Raw genomic sequence first — 24,344 nt, 5'->3', positions numbered from 1 at the left:
TCCTGTGGTTTTTGTATTCTTTATTTCTATTTTGCCTTAATGGAACTGTGAATGCAGGGGTATGAAGAAGAAGAAGAAGAAGAAGAAGAAGAAGAAGAAGAAGAAGAAGAAGAAGAAGAAGAAGAAGAAGAAGAAGAAGAAGAAGAAGAAGAAGAAGAAGAAGAGGAGGAGGAGGAGGAGGAGGAGTTTGGATTTATATCCCCCCTTTCTCTCCTGAAGGAAACTCAAAGGGGCTTACAATCTCCTTGCCCTTCCCCACTCACAACAAACCCCCTGTGAGGTGGGTGGGACTGAGAGAGCTCCGAAAAGCTGTGACTAGCCCAAGGTCACCCAGCTGGCATGTGTGGGAGTGTCCAGGCTAATCTGAATTCCCCAGATAAGCCTCCACAATTCAAGTGGCAGAGCTGGGAATCAAACCCAGTTCCTCCAGATCAGAGTGCACCTGCTCTTAGCCACTACGTCACTACTGCTACCTCCACATATAGTGGTATATGTATTTTTGTTTTTTGTTTTTTGTTTCTTTCCTTTTTTATGTTGGGAAAATAAAAATGTATCAATAATTTTTAAAAAGATTGTGTGAGCGTGTAAAGTACCATCAACTTTCTGCTGACTTATGGCGGCCGTCTTCTTTTTAAAAGAGAAAGTAGAATTTCAGCACTGCGGCTAATTAATCAAACCAACTTGCCAATCTTTCTCCCCGTACCAAGATCGGGAGTGGCTCCAGTTCCAAAGAGGAGAACGTGTTTCTACAAAAAAAAAATGACCTAATGTTCCTGCTGGGTGCCACAGAAATCAATAGCAATCAATCATTCAAATAGCTGATCTGTAAGTCATCACATGTGTGGGAGCTCTCTTCTTCTTCCTTCCTGTATCAACATTTCCAGAACACCACGTTAGGAGCATTTTTGAAAATATCTTTAAAAAATTTAAAAAATGAGCTAAGAGCCCTCTTCAGCAACACACTCTGTTCTACTTTATTCACTTACCATGGATTTTGTCTCCAGTTACACATTTTGGGACCAAAACCATTTATTTAGACAACTCTCTAGGATAACTGAAGATCCAATAGCATGTTACAGGAAGAGATTTGTTTTTCTTACTGTGTGTGATTCTCCAACACAAAACTAAAAATACCCTGAGAAGGCTGAAAATCTGATAATGATCTTTACAGATACCACACTTGGGGAACCCTCGTGTGTATTGGCACCGTGCGTTACCCACATTGCTCCTGATATGCACAGTGGCCATTTTAGCTGAATAGGAAAACACAGAATTTCAAATGGCGATTGTGGTTTTTCTGGACTGTGCGGCCACGGTTTGGGAAACCCACCACAACCAATTGATTCCAGCCGTGAAAGCCTTCGTCAATTCTGGGGAGGGCGGTATACAAATCGAATAATACAATACAATACATATGTTCAAACTTTGGCATGCATAAACAGAATTGTATGTATACCAATCCCAGAAAAAAACATGTGTTCCTTGATTTGGTACCCGTACGTATTGAGAGCATAACAGCAAATATGCATCTGTCAGTATGTATGGTCGAATTAGGGTTGCCAACAATAAGTACCTGTGGTTGAATTGCCAACAATCTGGAGAAAAAGTGTTCTGCCCTTTAACAGAGGTTTGAAGGGATTTTAACTGTCAGGTGACGTTATTCATCTCTGAACCATGAAATACTTTGGCTGCCCATCTTCATGCAATAAGGTTATGGTAAATGAGTAAGACATTTTTTTACTCCAGGTTGTTGACAATTGAGGTTGAATCCTCCCATCTTAGCACCTGAAAAGGGTTTAAAAGGCACTAAAGCCAAAAAAACGAACAGCGCCGAAATTTCAACAACCTGAAAAAGATCATTGTTCCAGCTGCTCTCACAGACATCTCGTTCTGAACTGGCATCGAACGTCCACTGTGACTGCTCCGGCTTTGTGGTTCAGCGTTATTCTCTTTATTCATTTGGAAACATTTTAAGGCCGCCTTTCTACCCAATCAGAAGCCACAAAGTAGCTAACACAGAAACATTAAAACATTTAAAACGATTAAAATACAATTAAAACAAAAAGCCAAGGCACACCACTGGTCCATGCTAGATACATGAGAGAAAGACATAGGACAGTGATGGCGAACCTTTTCGAGACCGAGTGCCCAAATTGCAACCCAAAACCCACTTATTTATCGCAAAGTGCCAACACGGCAATTTAACCTGAATACTGAGGTTTTAGTTTAGAAAAAACAGTTGGCTCCGAGGCGTGCATTACTCAGGGGTAAGCTTGGTGGTAGTCGGTGGCTTTGCTTTGAAGCAACTGTGCAACTCTTCCAACGGGTGAATCACAACCCTAGGAGGGTTTATTCAGAAGCAAGCCCCATTACCAGCAACCAAGCTTACTCCCAGGTAAAGGATTGCGCTTTAGTTTAACAGCGCTTAACAGGGTTACCTACACTGCTTCCTCAAAACTAGGTCTTAGGTTTAATGCTAATAATCGAGCCAAGCGGCCCAGGACAGCCTAGATGTGTGGAGGGGGCACTCTGCTTGCGTGTACCCGTGCCATAGGTTCGCCATCACTGACGTAGGACCAGTATCCATCTTGCACCTACATAGAATTATCATAACAAAACATTAGCATTCAATTAATAACAAAGAGGGAGAGAGAATACCAGTTGCCAGAGACATGTCCATTTGTTCGATGTAATGATATAGAAACCATCCTTGGCAGACCTTCCAGAGGAAGGGTTCAGAATCCTATACTTAGCGAATTAAAGGCTCTCATCCTATTATCCCTGTTGGATCAGACCAATGGTCCCACCAATCAAGCATCCTGTTTCACACAATGGCCAACTTGTTGCCCTGGAGGACCAACGACCAGGTCATACAGGCCCAAAGATTTCCCCTGATGTTGCTTCCTAGCACTGGATTTCAGAGGTATACCGCCTCTGAATATGGAGACACTTTCATTAGTCACCATGGCAGCTGATAGGCCTAAGCCACAGGTGTCAAACTCGCAGCCCTCCAGATGTTATGGACTACATTTCCCATCATCCCCATCATGCTGGCAGGGGATGATGGGAACTGTAGTCCATAACATCTGGAGGGCCGCGAGTTTGACACCTATGGCCTAAGCTGTGCACACACACACACGAAAATATTGCTGAGTCATTTGTTTAAAAGCATGCAGTCAATTTATTTCAGATTAATCAAATGATTACCATGTTACCTAAACTGCACGACAACTTGTTACCTAAACTGCTTTTTTGGAGGGTACTGGAAAAAATGCATGAGATAACACTCAGTTTAATAAACCCAAACTCTTTCTCGCTGTTACAAAGCCTTCTTTAATATATTCCACTTTCCTTCCCCGGCTAGAACAAGTCACTGGGATCAAAAACGGGCTCCAGAAAGGAAACATTGCAGCCCCACCATTTAAAGTTGGCTTGCTATGGATTAATCAACTGAAGTGTCTATTGATTAATCTACCAAAGTATGGTCATGGCCCTTTTGCCGTAAAACTGTTCTGAAACAAGAAATGCATAATCAACCCTCTGCGAAAGCAAACATGGCGTCCACTTCAACCAAGCCCAACCGGTGATTCACATGTACGGCAAACATTTTATCGTTCGTTGATTCCAAGCAACCGGCCAGGACTTTGATATTATGCTACACCAGACATAAAGAGCCCTTAGAATTTCTCTCCCACAGCTGGAAAGCCACACAGGATACTCTCCCACTCAGAGGGAGATGTTGATCTGTACCCAAGGCAAAGATCAATATTTCACAGCAATCATTCATCATGAGTAGACCCTTGCAAACAGGATAAGTATTGTGGTTATTTCGCATTAGGAAAGAGGGATGGGTGAACACTGAAAACATTCCACTTATGCCCGAATCCTATATCATGAGGTGTTGGTCCTGAACAGCACAAGGTCATCTATACTCTATTTCACATAAAGATGTTAGTTAGGTCGGTTGAGGGGCAGTGGTTGAGAAAACGGTATGTTTCCTCAGAGTATCGTCCCAAATGAATGTGAGAATTATCGTTCATTTTTATGCACTGCCGTTGTCAAAGCCATTGTTTTGTGCATTACTGAACATGGTGCTTTGATACAAGAGCATTTATAGTTCATTGAATGACTTTCAAACAAATAGGGGGTGCGGCGGGGCTAAGTAGGCACTAGGACCCAGGCAGAGAATTCTACAACAAAGAGTGTTTGGCATGTTGAGTTCTGTGGTATAGGAATATGCAATCCAACTACCATCTTTCTGTGGAACATAGTGAGCTTAATGACTGACTGGGTATTCAACCTTGGTACCCCTCCCCCCTTAGTTATCATCTGACACTATAACCACTATGCACCTCTCCCCCTCCCGAGCTCTCTTTTCAGAGTACCTGGGGTGGAAAAACCGCTCAACCCTGTACAACTAACCTTGCAAAAATATAGACAGATTTTCACCTAATTTATGATAAGCATCTGCCTCTGAACGCACTCGGTCCCCTTGATTTAAAATAACTCTTTCCTCTTCTATAAAAAATAAAATCTGGCTAATAAACCACCTGTTCACTCCTCAAACGTGATGCGAATAGACACAAGCACTTAGATGACACAGGGGCTACGGAAGAGAAAGGAAAAGAGACCCTTCTTATCTTTTCCACCACCTTTCAACGCCATTTCCAAGATGCGCTGCATCCGAAATCAAGCCCCTACGATCAGAGCCGGGCCTTCGTAATTGAAATGAACACAGACGAAATTTATGCAGCACCTTGCTTCATAGAGGGCTCCTGAGCAAATGAACTGTGGCGCTGCCTTAATGAACCACAGAAGTGAACCATTCAGTACCAGAAACCATCCCTATCTTTTGTATGCTCAGCTACCAACCAGAGCCTATGCCTGTTCAGACTGAGGCATCATCTATAGCACCTGTTCTATTGCAATAAAAGCCAGAGGCAAGGAGCTGAAGCCACTGTGGTATAGTGGTTAGGAGGCTGGATCGGCAACAGAGAAACCTAGGTTCAAATCCCCACTCAGTCAGAAAGGTCACGTGGGTGGGTCCACTTTTCTCACAGGAACATGGACAAAAAAAATGTGAGCCAGGAGAAGCACTGACTTGACAGGCAGCATGGCCTAATCGTTAGAGTGACAGACTAGGACAGTGGTGGCGAACCTTTGGCACTCCAGATGTTATGGACTACAATTCCCATCAGCCCATACAATTGGCCATGCTGGCAGGGGCTGATGGGAATTGTAGTCCATAACATCTGGAGTGCCAAAGGTTCGCCCCCACGGGACTAGGATCTAGAAGACCAGAGTTCGAATCTCCCCTCTGCCATCTGCACGACCTTGGGCCATTCATTCTCTCTCAGCCTAGCCTACTTCACAGAGGGGTTGCGAGGATAAAATATTGCAAGAACAATGTTGTAAGCAGCTTTCAGTCCCCAGCGAGGACAGTAGCAGGATGCAAATATCCAAGTAAACAAAATGCACTGAGCTCTGTGGAGAAAGGGCGAGACAAAAACGAAATGAGCTGCTATAACAGAGAAATCGAACAAACATTCTATCACTTCTGTTAGAAATGAGTCAATATTCCTCATTCCATTTATTTTTACATTCAGCAGTTTTGGGTTTTCTGCCTTTTGTGGTTGGCCTTGTAGAGCTATTTGTATCCAGAACGCACTTCCTAAGGTTTTTATACACACTTTTGATGTACAATGGGAGTAATTTATGCACCCAATATTCCTAGCAGCTAAAATGACTAAACTGAGGCTGTCGTACTTTGGTCCCATTAGGAGAAGACAACAAGTCTCTGGAAAAGTCAATAATGCCAGGAGAGGTTGAACGCAGCAGGGGAAAAAGGCCCACCTTTCTATAAAAGAGACCCTCAGTTTGCAAGACATGATCAAGGCTGTTAACAATAGGAGGTTTCGGAGGACATTGATTCACAGGGCTGCCATGAGTCGGAAGCGACTTCACCGCACTTCACACACACACACACACACACACAGAGTCAACAAGGACATTTAATACTGCAGAAAAACAAACACAAAGGAAACAAAGTGGTGGGAAAGCAAACCACCCTGGGCTCGGTTTGCACAAGGTAGAAATGATGAGGATCTGCCAGCTGCAGCATCCAGGCTGAGAAACTGAAATCACCCAGAACTGAGACATGCTTTTCAAGGAATGGGCCATCACTGACAAGAAGGTACCACAAGGGTTGGTTTACACAGCCTTCTCCCAAGACATGTATACTTGGGGGAGGGGGGAGGAATCAAGGTGGAGGTGTGATTTCCACAACCGTAGTAACTCACTTTGCACCACCGTATGGAACCAGCACAGGCAGAGCTAGATACAGCCTGACTGGTGAAGTCCTTTTCCACACCTAGCCATAGGGAGGTATGCGAATAAGTGTTACTTGGTGATTCTCGTCGTCGATTCATACATTACAGAATACACAGGTTGGGTCTAGGATTCCCACTGCATATGTGCCATGCCAGATTCAGATCAGAACTGCAGAGCGCGTGAAGAAGGGACTTCAGTCTTCTTCCTCCTGCCATGTTCCTAACCTCAATACAGAGATTGTATTATCTGAGACTTTTAAGAAAAGAATGAAAAACTGCTGGTGACCTTCTACCGCTGTGCCATAGAGAGTGTCCTGACATACTGCATCTGTGCATGGTTTGCCAGTTGCACAGTGGCAGATAGGAAGGCGCTCGAAAGGGTGATTACTACTGCCCAGAGAATTATTGGATGCCCTCTCCCCTCTCTGGAAGAACTCTATAATTCCCGCTGCTTAAAGAAAGCTCAGAATATTCTGAAAGACCCGCCACACCCTGCATATTCTTTTTTTAAAAAATATTACCATCTGGCAGACGATATAGGGTCATAAAAACAAGGACAACTAGGCTCAGAGACAGCTTCTATTCTAGAGTTGTGGCTATGCTGAACTCCATGGTGTCGCTGTGGCTGTGTAAGGATGGTTGGAAGGGGCTTGTGGAAGATGGGGTGTGAGGACTCCAGAAATGTGCATCGGGGGATGTTTGTTTGTATTTTCGTTGTGCGCACACAATGATATTAAAGTTATCTTATCTTATCAACTAGATACAGGAAGTGCTGTGTGACCTGCTAGGGAAATCCACATGTATCCCAGAGGACATGAGGGCTTCCCCAGTGGGCCCAATAGCATCCCCAGGTTGGTCAGGTGAGGTGGAAGCTGAAGCCTCTTCTCCATGTATAATGTATTCCTGACCCAAACTAGGTACTACTACAGGAGTTGAGGAGAACCCCAAACTCATGCTGGACAGCTGCACAGGGCCGTCCTGAGTGAACTGGACCTTCAAGATCCAGACATTATGTTTAGCCTGCCTCGAACCTCAGGCAGATTATACACTGGCGTTCTGCCTTGCAGTGAGCGTGTGGTTCCCGCAGGGCAGAGATTCTTATACTGACGCCATTAGAGTTGTGTTACCATAGATCCGTGGTGGCAAACCTATGGCACTCCAGATGTTCATGGACTACAATCCCCATTGGCCATGCTGGCAGGGGCTGATGGGAATTGTAGTCCATGAACATCTGGAGTGCCATAGGTTTGCCACCACTGCCATAGATCCTGGGCACCCTGCAGTTGTGAGAGCAAAGAAACCTTAAGGTTTCCTTTTCAATGCAGGGTTTCCCTCCTTCTGGGTTGCTGAGTTTCTTTAAGGTCCCTTAGTAATATTGATATTGCTTATACTGATATCGTTGAGGCTGCTTTTTGTTGTTTTTGCATTTTTAGAAAAAAGCAGGCCATCGATCCCTAATAGGAGTGGGAGGAGACTGTTCCCCCCGCCCCCAGGATCCAAAGCCAGCCTTTCCCTAAAAGAAACAATGAAAAGCTGCCCCATATTAAGAGGTAGAATAGGGTAGTGGTTAGAGTGCTGGTCTCTGTAGGCCTGTGTTCTACTCCCACTTTGAACCAGTCACACTCTCTGAGTCTAGTCTACCTCACAGGACTGTTGTGAGGATGGAACACAGAGGAGAGGAACCACTTATGCTGCCCTGAGCCTTTTGGAGAAAGGGCAGAAAGAGGATTTAATAGCTCAAAGCTGCATGACAGTAAAATGTAACGGCATCAATAATTCCCAGCAGCAGCTTACACACAGACAGCCTCCTACATTCACTAAGCAGCAACTGTTGTGGAGGGAGTCATCTTTCCACCCCCAGAAAACTGTCCGGAAAACGTTGGCCAATCTGCTTATCTCATGGGGTGAGCAATGCAGACCAACAGGTAGGCATCGGTTGCAAGAGCTGAACAAGAGTCCCAATTGAACAAAAAAGTACAGTCTTTCTGTTTTATATAACCTTTCCCTTTCTTGCATTTCTGACCACCACTACATGCTTAAGCAGAGATCTTGGGTTTTTTTACCTTTCTTTTTCCATTACCATCCTGTCTCTCCTGGAATAGAATCAGCTCTCGTTAGCACAAATTCCCCAGCAATTTCCAACTCCGTGTCAGATTCCTGCAGGCACCCAACAGATCAAAACCCTCAAGCAGCAAACCAGGTACACGAGCCATGAATTACTGGTTGACTCGAAGGGCAACCATATTCCCCGTAGAGAATACGGCAAGGGATACACACACAGGCCTTGAACTGGCTTCTTCAAAAGCCGGGCCATGAATTAAAGCTGAGCAAAAACAAATAATTGCACAGTCCGCACACGTGTTCCTTCAGGCAAATGCAAGGAAGAAAGAGAAAGGGGACGCTTTGAATTTGCAAAAGTCTTTGAGGTCACTTCACACGTGACAGAGAAGCAAACTCAGGTTTGCCGCTGGGTGTCCGTGGCAACAGCACAGCGTAACCAATCCTGGTTCCCTGCCCCATACATTTGAGTGCATGTTTACAAGCACTTTTATTAAATTTACACTACATTTTCAATTCTAACAACAGTGCTGAGCGTTTACACGGAACTTGCAGTGTTCAGAGAGCTATTCAAACCTTGACTTGCTCTAATCCTTACAAGTGGGAGGGGAGAAAGGGGGCTGTTTTTTCTCCTTTTTTGAGAGGTACTTGACCCTGGGAGCACATGGGTCAACGACTTCTTGGCCCTTGGCTTGTGTTACACAGCCCAGCAAATCTGGATTACTTGGAGTGTATTGTTTTGTTCATCTGTGTTGTTTAAACTGCACTTGTTTTCATTGGTTGTCAAACTGTAACGTTTGGGTGATATTCTGGCACTTTTCTAGGAGTTGTTTGGGTCCTTTGGGGCAGAGAAGTGCTTTAAGAGCCAGTGTGGCGTAGTGGTTAAGAACAGGTGGATTCTCATCTGGAGAACTGGGTTTGATTCCCCACTCCTCCATCTGAATGGCAGAGGCTTATCTGATGAACCAGGTGTGTTTCCGCACTCCAACATTCCTGCTGGGTATGCTTGGGCTAGTCACAGCTCATTCAGAACTTTCTCAGTCCCATCTCCCTCACAAGGTGTCTGTTGTGGGGAGAGGAAGGGAAAGGAGCCTGTAAGCCACCTTGAGTCTCCTCACAGGAGAGAAAGGTTGGGTACAAATCCAAACTACTACTATTCTTCTTCCTCCTCTTCTTCCTCCTCTTCTTCGTAAACAAATAATAAACAGCCTTGTAAGGTAGACTAATATTACTGCTAGTTTTCAAGGTGAAGGCAGAGCTGAGGTTGAAAGAAGGCTTTCTGTTTGCTCGCCTGCAGCAGGTAAACACCTGGTCTCAGATCCAATCCCCTGCCCTCAAGAAATTCAGAAGAAGAAGAAACAACAGCTAGAAAATGGTCTCTGTAGTGGTGCTCACAAAATTTCCTCATGTCTCTATGAGCCTTAGCACAGAGATCAGGGGAAATTCCTAGAGAGTCACTCAGAAGTGATCATTTCTTCCTTATTCTTGTTTATATTTGGCAGTGTCTAACGAATTTATATCCCAATTTCTTTTTGGAGTACATAAGCCATCCAGATTATCTATTTCATTCTTCTATTTTTGTTTTCTCTATATATAGAGCGAGTATAGGTGAAGTCAGTTATTAGATAAACTTAAGACTTTGGAATATACTGATAAAATAGATTGAGGATATTATTATAATAAGGTATATAACTTAGACATATTTCCTAACTTTGTAGGAAATGTATTATTATCTAAATGGAATTTAGATAATGGAATTTCTGTTGCCAATGATTTTAATTTTCTGCAATATTCGATATATTAATTTTTCTTTAAAAAAAGAGAAAGTCACTCAGACATTAGATCACACTCTCCACAAACTCCATCCTCTCAAGCCATCCCCTTCAAAATCTCCCGCCATTTGCCAAGACAGTGCCAGCAACCCTAGCAGCTGCTCTGGCAATCCGACATCCTTCTAATTCCATTGACGTCCATTCTAATGTAATACCTGAAGAAGACTTCCAGAGAACTCAAATCTTGTACAGTGTTTTTGTGGTATTTGGCAAGCCCTAAAAGAAACGGCACGGCATGACTTTTGTGTACTAAAAAAGGCTGTGCTGCAGTGGCGGGATCAAAACATTTTAATAACAGGTTCTGATGGTGGTGGGATTCAAACAGTGGCACCGCCGCACACACGCACCTCCAGTCCCTATTGGGCAGGGAGGTTGCTTTAGTAACCCCTTCTGGGCACTCAGAAAAAATTAGTAACCACTTCTAGAGAAGTGGTGAGAACTGGTTGGATCCCATTTCTGCTGTGCTGTTCCTTCAATACTGGCTATTTTTTGTTTTGTCAAAGGTTGACATCACCTACAGTCTTTCCTGGAATCTTAAGGCAGGCTTGTCAGCCATTTCTCCTCAGAGGATAGGAAGGCATACGAGGAAAAGAGGGATTTGGACTTTTTTGTATCAAGGAACACATTACACATTCAGCAGCAGCATATTCTGAGCCATACCCCTTTAGAATGCAAAGGTGGAGAATATAATGTAATAGTATGTGTTTGAATGATTCCACGAGCGGTGGGAATCTCCCTGAACATAAGGGGAAATGTCACGGAAAAGCCAAAGCTAAATTTGATCTCTCACATATGGGTGAGCACTGAAGTGTGACTTATTTTATTTTTAACTGCTTTGTCGACTTCCTGCCAGGCAACGTAATTCGAGGTGGCTTTATTGTCTTCAGTTCCTAAAAAGCCAATAAAATGGCCCTTAACGTTCAACAACCAAAAAGACTGTTGACAGAATCCAAAGCACAAATAGTCAATTGAAACATGGGTTCAAGAAGAGAAGCCCTGTATTGATTGTGGAATGTGTATCGTTCGAGTAGACCAGAATGATAGCATCACCTTTGGTTTGAAAACAAAATCCCCCACCTACAATCTGGCAGTCCAGTCCAGGGAAAAAGACTTGCCCACCGATGTTGACAGAATGTAGAAACTGACCTTAAATCCCATTTCAGAAATCAGCACACCCTGACAGAGTTCCCAGCCCTCACTGGAAATGCTGGATTATTCCTAATTGGTTTTTAAACCAAAGTGGAATCAGCGTGCAAGAGAAATGTGTCAAAGACACCTCTTCTGGGTGTCTCTCCTGATCAGCTTGAAGAAGAAGAGTTTGTATTTATACCCCACCTTTCTCTACTGTAAGGAGACTCAAGGTGGCTTACAAGCTCCTTTCCCTTCCTCTCCCCAAAACAGACACCTTGTGAGGTAGGTGGAGCTGAGAAAGAGTTCCAAAGAACTGTGACTAGTCCAAGGTCACCCAGCAAGAATGAAGGAGTGCAGAAACACCTCTGGTTCACCTCTGCCACTCAGGTGAGGGAGTGGGGAATCAAACCCAGTTCTCCACATTAGAATCCACCTGCTCTAAACCACTTCACCATGCTGGCTCTCTAAAAGTGGAGGGGGGGCACAATTTGGAGTGATGTGACTACAAAGATAAAGAAGGGAGATGAGATTAAGGGGCCTTTGGATACCTGGTGGTAGAGGCGGAGCTTCAGCAGAGAAATCTGGGGACCAATGGCCCAGGCTGCTGCTGTTCAGTCACGTGGGGAGGGAGGCGGCAGACACCAGTTGGGTCCAGCCCCAAGCAGGTGAGCGCAGTCGACGCACAGCAGGAGAGGCCGGGCGCAAGGACCCAGCTGGCGCCCGGCTGCTCCCTCCCTGCCAAGGCGCCACTCACCAACCAAGCCACCTGCTGCGGCCGCAGACCTCCTGCCCACCCCAGCCTCCATGTCAGGTGTGGGGGCCATCCTCGGGCCTGACAGTGAGGCCAGGGAGGGCAGGAGGCCTGTGGCCATGGCAGTTAGCTCAGCTGGCGAGCGGCCCCTTTGGAAGGTGGCTCAGGTGTGAGCCACAAGAGCCTGGCGGCCCTCCGGGGGCAGCAGGCTCCCGGCCCAGCAGCTCCTCCTCCAGCCAGTGAGAGGCCCGTGGCAGCGCTTGGACAAGTCTTGCTCCAGGTGCAATTTCCCCTCCCTACGCCTCTGCCTGGTGCCCAAGAGAACCAGTCAGCAGTCTGATTTGCCCTCAATTAAATGCCAGCGTCAGCCGTTGGGAGCCCAATGCTCAAACCCACTTACCCAGGGAGTTTCTTCAGTGACCTGGAACCAGGCAATATCTCTCAGCTTAACGTACCTCACAAGGTTGTTGTGACAATGGCAAACAATGGTGCCTGTTGCCCTGATCTCTTGAAAAATAAGGGAAGGGTAATGGAATGAGGCAGTCACTTCATCGTGAAAAAAACACAGAGTTGGACAATGCCAGCAAAAAGAGGAAATTGTACAGGAGGAGTGATTCATCGGAAACAAGGCACAAAGTTTATCTTAGACTAGATCTGCTTAAACAGCCATAGGAAATTCCATTCGTTCTCTCCTACAAAACCATGTTGCTCATGAGGAGGACTCAAACTGGGCTATCCACTACTCTAACCACACCTCACTTGGTCAGAAGACGAAGTGTGCACCTGGCAGCCCAATACAGGCCCAGCACGGATGAGTATTCGCAGGAGCAGGTCTGAGGCAGTCCACAGCATTACAGGCTTTGAGTAGCGTTGCCTTTGTAAGCAGCTGGGAAGGGCATAGTTGTGTGGAAGCGATATGTCAAATTGCTGCCGACCTTGTGGCGCCTGCTGAGAACTATCTGCTCTATCTTGGCCTGGATCTCTGGACCTGCGGCTTCTGGTTTACCCTCGGACTGATCACTGTAAGTTTTGGACCTTTTGTGCTTGATTTTTGGAATGGGACTTTGACCCTGGAAATTGGACTCTGTGTGTGAGCATACACAGGGGAACCACGACATGCTCAGTTACCCATTCCCCTGGAGGGAATGCAGCTTCAGAGTATGGACTCTAATGCATCACATTCTCACTATCCCTCCCCCTATGTTCTGCCCTCCCCAGGCCTCACCCCCAAATCTCCAGGAATTTCCCAAGCCAAAGTTGGCAACCCTGCTGGAGGGAGGCTGGACTAGACTGTGAAAGAGTGAGTCACCCAAGGTCACCCAGAAAAGTTCCATGGCATAGGACCAGTGGTGGGATCCAAAAATTTTAGTAACAGGTTCCCATGGTGGTGGGATTCAAACTGTGGCATAGCGCCAATGGGGCTAGGTGGGGCACGACGGGGGCGTGGCTGGGCATTCCGGGGGCGGGGCATTCCTGGGCGGGGCTGTGGCAAGGACACAGCCGCTCCACCGGTCCTTGGGCGGGAAACGAATGCACACAGGAGCAGGCTGCCACTCACGCCGGTGCAGCTCCTGCTAGACTGCTTCAAGTTATGTGCGCTACTGCTGAGAGGAGGGGCGTAACTAAGGCAAAAATCACGTGGCAAAATCACCAATTAGTAACCCCCTCTCGGCACACACAAATAATTAGTAACCTACTCTCGGGAACCTGTGAGAACCTGCTGGATCCCACCTCTGCATAGGACCCAGGTGGGGCATTCTACAACAAAGAAGATCCGGCTTATTGACTTCTGTGGTAGAGGAATATACAACCCTACTAACTTCTTTTTGTTGTTAATGGAGAAAGGCTGTTTTCTTGATGCAAAAATGTATTTTTTTCTCAGAAAGCTGTCCCATTTCTAAAGGCTTATTGTTGGATAAAAGCAATAACAGTGAATGGATGCTGTTGATAATACGACACAAGGCAAACTGGTGATTTTAAAGTTGTAGTTCATGGTTTTTTTTATTATTACTAAGAATTATGCCAGGGAGCATCTCTGTATTTTATTTATTTGTGAACTTGGGAGTTGGGAGAATGAAAATTCAAAAGAATAAACTCATCCAGGTTTTTTTTTTTAAAGTCAAATTATGCAGTCGCTTGGCTGACATGGCAGGTCAAATCAAAACCAACTCTAAAACTTTATTTGTACGTCTCTTCTCAAATGGCAAAGGGTGTAGTCGTGCCTTGAGTCAAGCTGTCAAACGAGACCGAGACGGTGATTTCATCTGGTGGAAGCCAGCAACGGAGGCCTTGAGGTTTCCGTGTTCCGATGTGATGCATGATCTCACCTGGCTGCTACGTGCGGAGAGGAGCATCGGCGTCTGGGCCTAATCCTCACCTGGGGGCAAGGCCATTGTCCCTTTGTCCGGGACACCCGGTGGTTGTGAGCCAGGTAGTTCATGACCTGTGACTCATCGGGGGATGAGCCGCAGGAGCGCCGGTGTGCCGGCGCTCTACTTACGGTGCTGCTGGGTCAGCAGTGCATCCCTACAAAAGGGGATATTGTAATAACTATTATATGAAACTCAGATCCATGGATCTTTATGGTTTGACATTTCTCCCCTTAAATATGAGTTGGTCAGTATAGCAAGTAGAGTATTCCGCTGAGAGATCAGAGTCCAGCCCAGTGTTTCCCAACCTTTTCGAGGTCAGGGTACCCTTGACCTCACTCTTCATATCTCACGGTACCCCTGCCGCCACCCTCCACCTTCCCCTCCCATTGCCCCTGCTTGCCACATACCCCACCTTCCCCTCCCAGGGTGAAGGGAAGCACTCGTGGTGGCTGCTGACCTTGTGGCAGGCCCTGCCCCATGGGCCAGCTCCATGTCCTTGCTGGCGCCGGTGGGAGACACCACAAAAATGAGGGGGGCGGTAGTGTTGCCGCGGTACCCCTGGGACATGCTCACGGCACCCCAGGGTACCACGGTACCCTGGTTGAGAATGGCTGGTCCAGCCCCTGCTAGGTCATGAAACTCGATGGGGAACCTTGTGTTGGTCTCTCTCTCTGTCTGTCTTTTAGCTTTGTCTGCCCTACAGGACTGTTGTAAGGATAAAGCATGAAAAGAGAAACCGTCCAGAGGAAAAGTGGTACAAAACAGATACACACACATTTTCCCATCATGATTTGTGGGTCAATAAATCAGTATTATTCATCTAGTGTATATATAAGTGAGGTCCACTGTATGAAAAACTATACATATATTACACATAAAAACTGTACTGCATCTGAATACAATAATAATAATAAGAAAAGTTTGGATTTAAACCCCCCTTTCTCTCCTGTAAGGAGACTCAAAGGGGCGTACTTTCCCTTCCCTCCTCACAACAAACATCCTGTGGGGTAGATGGGGCTGAGAGAGCTCCGATGAACTGTGACTAGCCCAAGGTCACCCACCTGGTGTGTGTTGGAGTGCACAGGCTAATCAAGTTCACCAGATATGTCTCCAAGTGGCAGAGCAGGGAATCAAACCCAGTCCCCCAGATTAGAGTGCACTTGCTCTTAACCACGACACCACGCCGTAGTGGTTAAGAGCAAAGGATCAAAATACAAAGCAGTACAGAGCGAAGGATCAAAAGCGTTGACAAAGTTACGGATTAATATAAAGCAAACAGGTGAAATTAGGAACATTTGGTCATCTCTAAATTTGTGTTAGCACGGAAGCCAAAGCCGATCTTATCTCTTTCTCAGACCTTCCTCTTAAGAAGCTAGTTTTCAACCCAGAAGGGTTGAAGGGGCCCCTATTGATTGATACCCTCACTTTAGAAATTAGGTCCAAATTATCCCTGGAGGTCCTTACCGCTCTCAGCCTCAAAGTCATGATGCTCCACTGCCTGATTCATTTCTTCTGACAGTTTAAAAATGCAAAACAGCATGGAGGCTGAAATCAAGAACGGAAAGAACAGCAGTCTGTACAAGCAGCGGTTGCTTCACCCTCTCCCTCCTGTTCAAAAAAAACACCACCTTCTCCTCTGCTTTGCCACCCACAGAGGAAAAGATGTGGTCCCAGGGATGGAAAAGCACTTACAAGAGCTAAGGGCTATTTTAGATGAGCAGATGGGAATAGGTGCAGCAGCCCCGCCCTTCCTGCTTCCCTCCATCTCCCATCTGAATCTTACAAAGCGGTTTTGCATTTATTTTTTATTTCAAGATTTTTAAAATGTTCAGGAGGGGGAAAAAAATCACACAACAGCCACAGTACTGCCTGGGGGAGAGGAGAGAGTTGTGTAGTGGTTTGAGAGCAGGTGGACTCTAATCTGGAAAACAGGGTTTGTTCCCCCGCTCCTCCATATGAGCTGCAGAGTTATCTACAGAACTCTCTCAGACAGATAGCTCACAAGGTGTCTGTTGTGGGAAGAGGAAAGAAAAGGAATTTGTAAGATGCCTTAAGTCTCCCTACAGGAGAGGTGGTGGGGGGGGGGGCGTTATTAAATCCAAACCCCTCTTCTTCTTGCATGCATTCTTTTTCTCTAATTTTCCAATTTGCGAAAGCGAGAAAGGAACTCAAAATCTCACAAGTTACTCAATGTCGTTCAGTTAGTCCTAATAAAGGTATTCTGTGGATCATGTTCTTGGCTTTCTGGATTTTACTTTTGAACCTACGCAGCTGTAAATTACTTGTCTACTTGCACGATGCCCGAATTCAGCTGATCAAGAGAGGTACGTGACAACTGGAGGCAAACGGAATAAGTGAGCGAGACTGAATATGAAAATCTAATACAAGGTATTAACTACCTAATTTGGCTTCAATTGACTATATAAACCTCATACTCTCAAATTCTTTTCCTGCATAATGACTTTCAAGCAATTTCTATTACTCTTCTCTCCAAAAAGGGCCTTGAATTGTCTTTAGTTAAGAAGAATCTGGGGACAGGATTGTTGAGACGGAATTTGTTTCATTACCTCTTGCTTTTTGGGTCCCAGGCGGGCACCAACTTGAAACCTAATCCTTCTGTGTCCAGTGGCATATTTTTTTTAAAAAAACACACATAAAATTTATGATCTTTGCCTGTCAGCAAAGCCACCATATGTTGGCATCTAGAGGTTTTCCTCAAGACTATGTACTGAAAATCTGATTTCTTCCTCTTTTTCTATTTTGTAACAGGTACTTAACTTATGTTTCTAGTCCACCTTTTATACAGAAATGTCAAGGCAAATAACGCTATTAAGTCAGCCTGGCATGATAAAGAGGAACTTGGAAGCTCGGGCACAGTTATGGGCCAACGAGCAGATCCTAATGAGAGGCATTGTTCTTACCAAGAAAGGTGGCCTATAAGCAAAATAAAAAAATAAACTGAGTACCATGTGACATTTGAGCCTATAGCTAGTACTAGTTCTGCTCACAAACGCCTTCCTCTTTCCTCTGTTCAATAGGCACTTTGTGAGGTAGGTGGGACTGAGAGAGTTCAGAGAGAACTGTGACTGACTGGCCCCAAGTCATCCAGCACGCTTCTCATGGAAGAGTGGGGAAATAAGTCTGGTTTACCAGATTAGAGTCCACCTGCTCTTAACCTCTACACCATGGTGGCTCCCAGCATGAACTGCAAGCAACACACAGGTAGCAGAGCAGAAGAAACTCACACCACTTTCTATTAATTATATTGAGAGCCAGTGGTATAGAGGTTAAGAGTAGGTGGACTTTAATCTGGAAAACCGGGTTTTATTCCCCACTTCTTCACATGAGCGGTGGAGTCTTATCTGGTGAACCGGATTTGTTTCGCCACTCCTATATTACCGTTGGGTGACCTTGTGCCAGTCCCAGTTTACTCAGAACTCTCTCAGCCCCACCTACCTCCCAAGGTGTCTGTTGTTGGGAGAGGAAGGGAAAGACGTTTGTACGACCCTTTGAGTCTCCTTACAGGAGAGAAGGAGGGGGTATAAATCCAAACTCTTCTTTTATTTATGTGTGTGTGTGTATACACACACACACACACACACACACACACACACACACACACACACACACACACACTTTTAAAAATCTCACTCTTTCTCCAAGGATCTCAGAGCAACATACGTGGCTCTCCTTTCCCCATTTTTATCCTCACACAACTCCTACAAGAGAATGCAGAATGGCACAGTATAGCCTAATCTCATCAGATTTCAGGAGCTAAAGAAGGGTGTGTACTTGGCTGGGAGACCACTGTCTCTGCAGAGGAATGCAATGGCAAACTACCTCTACTTTTCACTTGCCTTGAAAGTCCCTTGCTGGGATTGCTATAAGTCCACTATGATTTGACAGCACTTTACACACACGCACGCACGCACACAATCAATTTGTTGTGTGGTATGTGGAATGGCATAGCATAGCTCCATCTTGTCAGATTTTGGAAGCTAAGCAGGGTACTTCTATCAGTACTTGGATGGCAGACCACCAAGGAAGACTCTGCAGGGGAAGATAACGGCAAGGCACCTCTGCTTCTCACTTGCCTTGAAAACTATAGATTCTCTATAGGACAATGGCAACTTGATGGCACTTTATAAATACCCACAAACACAACCCTTATAAGACATGTCAGCCTGAGAGAAAAGGATTGACTCAAAATCGCTGAGGAAGAATTTGAACTGAAGCCTCGACTCTAACTTCAGCTTAACAGACCACCGCTATATATGGGACACTGCTCTTGCTATGTAACCACCAACCAGGCCAGAGTTCCCAATTTTGGTGAGCTTGCAGGCGCTCCTGGAAGTTTCCAGCTCAGGTAGCAGGCGCCACCACAAAAGTGGGTGTCAAAGCCAGCAACCACAAAATGGCTGCCGGAGGAGGCCGGGGCCAGTCACAAAACACTGGGAGGTTGATTGAGACAGTTATTTCTGAATGGGTGTTTCCTGCAGACACAAAGATGGGCTCTTTCGAAACACTCATTAGTCTAAGGAAATGGCTGAAACCCAGGACTGGCTCCGTGCTTTAGGGGAGAAAGAAACGGAAGAAAGAAATGCCCACTGTGGCAGGAGAGACATTAAAGAGGACTATCCCAGGTTCAATCTCAAAAGATCAAAGTACCCCCACCAAAGTACCTCAGCTGAGATCAAATCTTAAATATTCCTGCCTTTGTTTGATCTTGATGCTGTCTTTCTCCAATACAGTGTTTTTGATCCCAGGAGGATAGGAACAGAAGGTGAAAGGTGTCTCTTTCAACACACATGCATGCTCAGTCAAAGCTGTGAATTCTCAACCTGTGTTCTGGGACATAAACAGCATCGCAATGGATTCTTTCTTTCCAGCAAGTGCTGGATTGTCAAATGTTCTACCCTCCTAAAAGGGTGAGGGGAGAGCATTTTTTAAATTCCGATTGCATAAAAATAGCAGAACAAAAAAAGACTACCGAACGAATGGCAGCAAGTCGTGTCTAATTGGAAGGGGCTCCTGACTTCCGATAATAGGAGGGAAGACATAACAGAAGGCAACCCGTCAAGTAGTGCTTCCTCTACTGTCAAGCAATTCTCCCAGCAATTCTCAATCCCTCATTTTCCCAAGAAATTCACACTCACTGTTTCCTGCACAATCCTGGCTTCTTGGCAATCCTGAATTTGGATCACAACACAAACTAATGTCGCTTCTAGGAAAATCAACCTGAGTCACGGTCATTTATAAGGTTCACACCATGTTTTTCCACTCCGCCCCCCCACCCCCCCGTGCCAAAGCCCAGCCATGAGGTTCCCCACGATTCGACTCTGAGAAGAAGCCTTGCTTTCAAGCCATAAATTTGATGCACTGCCGGTGCTATTAATTTCCACTGAGCGGGATTAAGGAGCTTAAATCATTACTGCTCAGTTAGTGAAGGCTTAAGGCATTTTAAAATAACAACAAAATAAACAGTGCCTGATTCTCTGCTGGTTTCTGAACCTTAATCTTCAATGAAACACAGAACGCCTATTCCAGAACATGGATGTTTAAGACACTTTACTGTTGGGTTCCCCCCCCCTCCCCGCCCCACCAGCTGAAAATAGTCATGGACAACCAGCAAAATATTTTTATTGGAAAGTTGCTTCTAAGTAGACATGCTTAGGATCAAAGGCCAAATCAAAGAAGAATATACAAGTTGGAATGAAACAAGGCCCTGACACAGCCCTCGTGTTTCCACTCCGCTTCAAAACAGAAACAAATATCACTTTGTGCAATCGACAAACAATAAGCACACACTGCAATTCTAGGCAAAGTTGCTCCACCCTAAAGTCATGGGAATCGATGGACCTAGACTGGAATAACTTTGTATGGGATTGCATTTGATACAAACAACATTTGCTATTGAATAGCATGAGATTTTTTTTTAAGTATTAATTTCAGTGAGTTTCCTCCACCTGTCCCGGACTCAAGACCTCCTGGAGAAGAAGAAGAGTTGGATTTACACCCCCCTCCCTTCTCTCCTGTAAGGAGACTCAAAGGCGCTTACAATCTCCTTTCCCTTCCTCACCCACAACATATACCCTGTGAGGTGGGTGGGTGGGGCTGAGATTGCTCGGAAGAGCTGTAACTAGCCCAAGGTCACCCAGCTAATGTGTGTTGGAATACACAGGCTAATCTAGTTCCCCAGATAAGGGGATCTAGTTCTCCACAGGCAGATCTTGTTCTCCACACCTCAAGTGGCAGAGCAGGGAATCAAACCCAGTTCTCCAGATTAGAGTGCATCTGCTCTTAACCACTATGCCACTGCTGCTTCCCACTTTATATAAAGAGTTTCCCAATTATCCATTCTAACCCTACTTAGTTAGCCCTGACATGGATAGACCAGGATATCAGCTTTCCAATCTTATCGGCTTTAGAAAGCTAAGCAAGGTCAGTCCTGGTTAGTACTTGGATGAGAGACCACAAAGGAATTCTCCAAGCAGCCTCCAGGATCTCCAAGCAGAGACATAAGAACATAAGAACTCGCCTGCTGGATCAGACCAGAGTCCATCTAGTCCAGCACTCTGCTACTCGCAGTGGCCCACCAGGTGCCTTTGGGAGCTCACATGCAGGATGTGAAAGCAATGGCCTTCCGCTGGACAAACAATGGCAACTACCTCTGTTCTGCATCTTCCCTTGAAAACCCCTAAGAATCACCATAAATCTTGACTTGACAGTAAAAACAAATAGCCCACACTGAAGCATTTTATGACACATCTTTTTGAGAAAATCTAACCAACTCCACAGTTCTGTGGAACTCAGTAGGACAGACTTTGAAAAACTATTCCAGAGGAGCTGGATTAGCGTCCAGAATAACCAAGGAGAACGACAGATTTTTGGGATACAAACTTTTCAGATCTGATGATGAAGGCTTTGACTCTCAAAAGCATGTACCCGCAAAATATTGTGGGTCTCCAAGGTGCTACTGGAGAGCCACCTTGGTGATGTGGCTGAGAGCAGGTGGGCTCTAATCTGGAGAAGTGGGTTTGATTCCGCACTCCTACATTCCAGCAGGGTGACCTTGGGCTAGCCACGGTTTGTTCAGAACTCTCCCAGCCCCATTTACCTCACAAGGTGTCTATTGTAGGGAGTGGAAGGAAAAGTAGATTGTACGACCCTTTGAGTCTCCTTACAGGAGAGGAGGGGGGGGTATAGATCCAAACTCTTCTTCTTCCTCCTGAAATCTAGCTCTTCTACTGCAAACAAACCCAGCAACTCTACCCAAAACAATTCCAGAGCGGTGGCCATGTCGGCATGCCGCAATCAAAATAAACTAGAGTCTAGCATCGTTTTGAAAACTAGCAAATATTTTATCCAGTCTTGGATTACAGTCCGCTCCATCAGGTGCAAGGCGTATTTTGAGGTTTACTTTCGAGCAGAGAGGCTGCCCCTTCCCAACCCCCCTCCCCTTCTTTCAGAAGAACTGTGGCTCGGCAGCTGAGGACACGCTTTGCATGCAAAAGGTGACAAGTTCAATCCCTGCTGGCATCTTCTGGTAGAGAGAGTATCATGTTTCGGGCAAGCCCTGCTTAGAATGCTGCCAGGCAAAACAAAGCCGACACCTCAGTAGGAAATGGGTTCGTTTAAGAGAATACCACGCACAAGACCCAAACTCAACATGCAGCAATGAAACTCAAGCATTTGCTGATGGGGGGGGGGGGGAAGCAACCAGTGGTCCCCTCCCCAAAACAACCCTGTGCCCCAATAGTGGTATAGTGATTAAGAAGAGTGGACTCTAATCTGGAGAACCAGGTTCGAATCCCCACTTCTCTACAAGAGCAATGGACTCTTATCTGGTGAACTGGACTTGTTTCCCCGCTCCTACACATGAAGCCCGCCGGCTGACCTTGAAGTAGTCCCAGTTCTCTCAGAACTCTCTCCGCCCCACCTACCTCACAAGGTGTCTTTTGAGGCGAGAGGAAGGAGTTGGCAACCCGCTTTGAGACTCCTTCGGTGTTGAGAAAAATGGAGCGCAAATCCAAACTCCTCTTCTTCTCCGAGGAACCCCCTCGCTGGTCTCGATCCAAGCCACCCATGTGCGTTCACGGGCGGCCAAGCTCGCCGGCTTCCCAATCCCACCGCTGGCGTCCGGTCGACCCTGGCAGCGGCTCAAGAACCAGCAGCCCGCTGGTGAATCCGGAGTCGGCTTGTGACCTCATCAGGGAGCCGCTCCGGAGTGACACTGGCTGGGGGGGGGGGGCAGGAGAAGGGGCTGCCTCGCTCCGCCTGCCCCTTGCTCGGCTGGCACCGGGGCGCAACCCCTCGCTTCCCTGCCGCCGCGGCGCTTTACCTACCAGGCTAGCCTCAGCGGCTGGTCCCGTAGCCCTCCCGCACGACAGAAGCAGCCCAGCCGCCTAGCTGGGGGAGGGGGTGCTCTGCAAAGCCGTGGCAGAAAAGGGTTCTTTGAAAGCTCCTTATTTGGGCAGTGACGTCAGGGGAAGTCGTCGCCACAAGCTCCGCCCTCTGGGGAGCTGGCTTTTTTGCTTTCTTTTCTCCTTCCCCGCAGGTTGCTTCCAGTCAGTCCTCCCTGAGCAAAGCATGTGATCCCCAGCGCCACATGGGCGAGCCCAGCCAGGAACACCCCGGCCTTCGCTGGGGTGTGGCGGGGAAAGCCCTTCGTTCCCGGTAGGGCTCCTCGTGTGTAAATCCCGCGGGGTTTTCCACGCTAGCGTGCAAAGGAGACGGGCGCCCCTTTTGTTCCCGCCTCACGTGCAGGATCTGCAACGCGGTCGCCCCGTGCTCGGAAGTAAGGGCTGTTTGCCACCCCCGACCTCTTCCCCCCAAATCGGGGACCAAACTGTATAACCAGACTTTCCGACTCCGGTGTAAGGGCCGCTGTTTTCGATCAGGCTTACTCGACAATGTAAAAAATACGGGGGGGGGGGGGGGGGGGGGGCGGCTTTGGATTGTTTTATTGTGATATTTTATTGTTTTGTGATCTTTTATTGTGTAAGGTGCCCAGCATCTTGGTATAAAGCAGGGTGTAAATATTTGTAAATAAATACAATGTCCCATTAAGACTGCAAGGAACTCTTTGGCTGCTCTTCTCCCAAACTGACAATTTGCCCTCACGTTGACTTAGGAAGAAAAGAGGGGGAAAATCTGGTGTCCTTTCATTGTGGGGGGGGGGGGGGGGGGGAAACTCTGCACATGCTCTGGGAAAGAGAGCAAACCTGGCTGGGGACTGATACTGGGTGGCCTTGTGGATCAGCAGCTCGAGAGAGCCGTGGGGGCTGGATGGCGGCTGTGGGCTGCAAGTCAGGGCTGGTGGGCAGGTAGACCAAACAGGCACAAATGGGTATGGAAGGCTTTGTGTACTGGAGAGCTCTCCATTACCCAGGAAGGATAATCTACAAAGTGCTTCCGACAGGTGGGGCTGCCCAGGCTGGTTCAGGGACTTGACTCTGAGCCAACACCAGAGTTGCCATCCCTCCAGGTGGGGCCTGGAAATATTCCGGAATTACCTCTGATCTCCCGCCTACAAAGATCAGGTCAGCTCAGGTTTACATTACACCAAGATTTATTTCAATGATTTATATCCTCTCCCCTTCCTCCCAAAAAACAGTTCAAGGTATCTAATCGAAACAAATCTCTTAATCTTAGCACATCACAGTGGCCAATGTCCCAAATTGGAAGGGAAATGTGTTCCAAAAGTGAAATAAAACATGGCAAACATGGCAAACATGATGTGCCTGGGAACTGGGTGTACATACAGAAGAGAAGAAGAAGAGTTTGGATTTATATCCCCCCTTTCTCTCCTGCAGGAGACTCAAAGGGGCTTACAATCTCCTTGCCCTTCCCCCCTCACAACAAACACCCT

General features: G+C 46.4%; 1 protein-coding gene across 4 annotated transcripts in view; it reads right to left on the bottom strand.

Annotated features, from left to right (window-relative positions):
• HIVEP3 (HIVEP zinc finger 3) overlaps positions 1-24,344 on the bottom strand; it is a 149,812-nt gene that overhangs the window by 91,747 nt on the left and 33,721 nt on the right. Inside the window, exon 1 of one of the 4 annotated variants that reach the window (XM_048500504.1) lies at positions 22,819-22,907. The exons of 2 other annotated variants lie outside the window; for them this stretch is intronic. The gene's annotated coding sequence lies outside the window, so the exon portion shown is untranslated. Of the gene's footprint in view, positions 1-22,416; positions 22,598-22,818; positions 22,908-24,344 lie in introns of those variants that run through there. One more of the 4 variants, XM_048500503.1, reaches the window with a different exon arrangement.

Source organism: Sphaerodactylus townsendi, linkage group LG06, assembly GCF_021028975.2.
Source record: "Sphaerodactylus townsendi isolate TG3544 linkage group LG06, MPM_Stown_v2.3, whole genome shotgun sequence".
Classification (NCBI taxonomy): Eukaryota; Metazoa; Chordata; class Lepidosauria; order Squamata; family Sphaerodactylidae; genus Sphaerodactylus; species Sphaerodactylus townsendi.
This window is presented reverse-complemented; position numbering and strand designations above follow the sequence as displayed.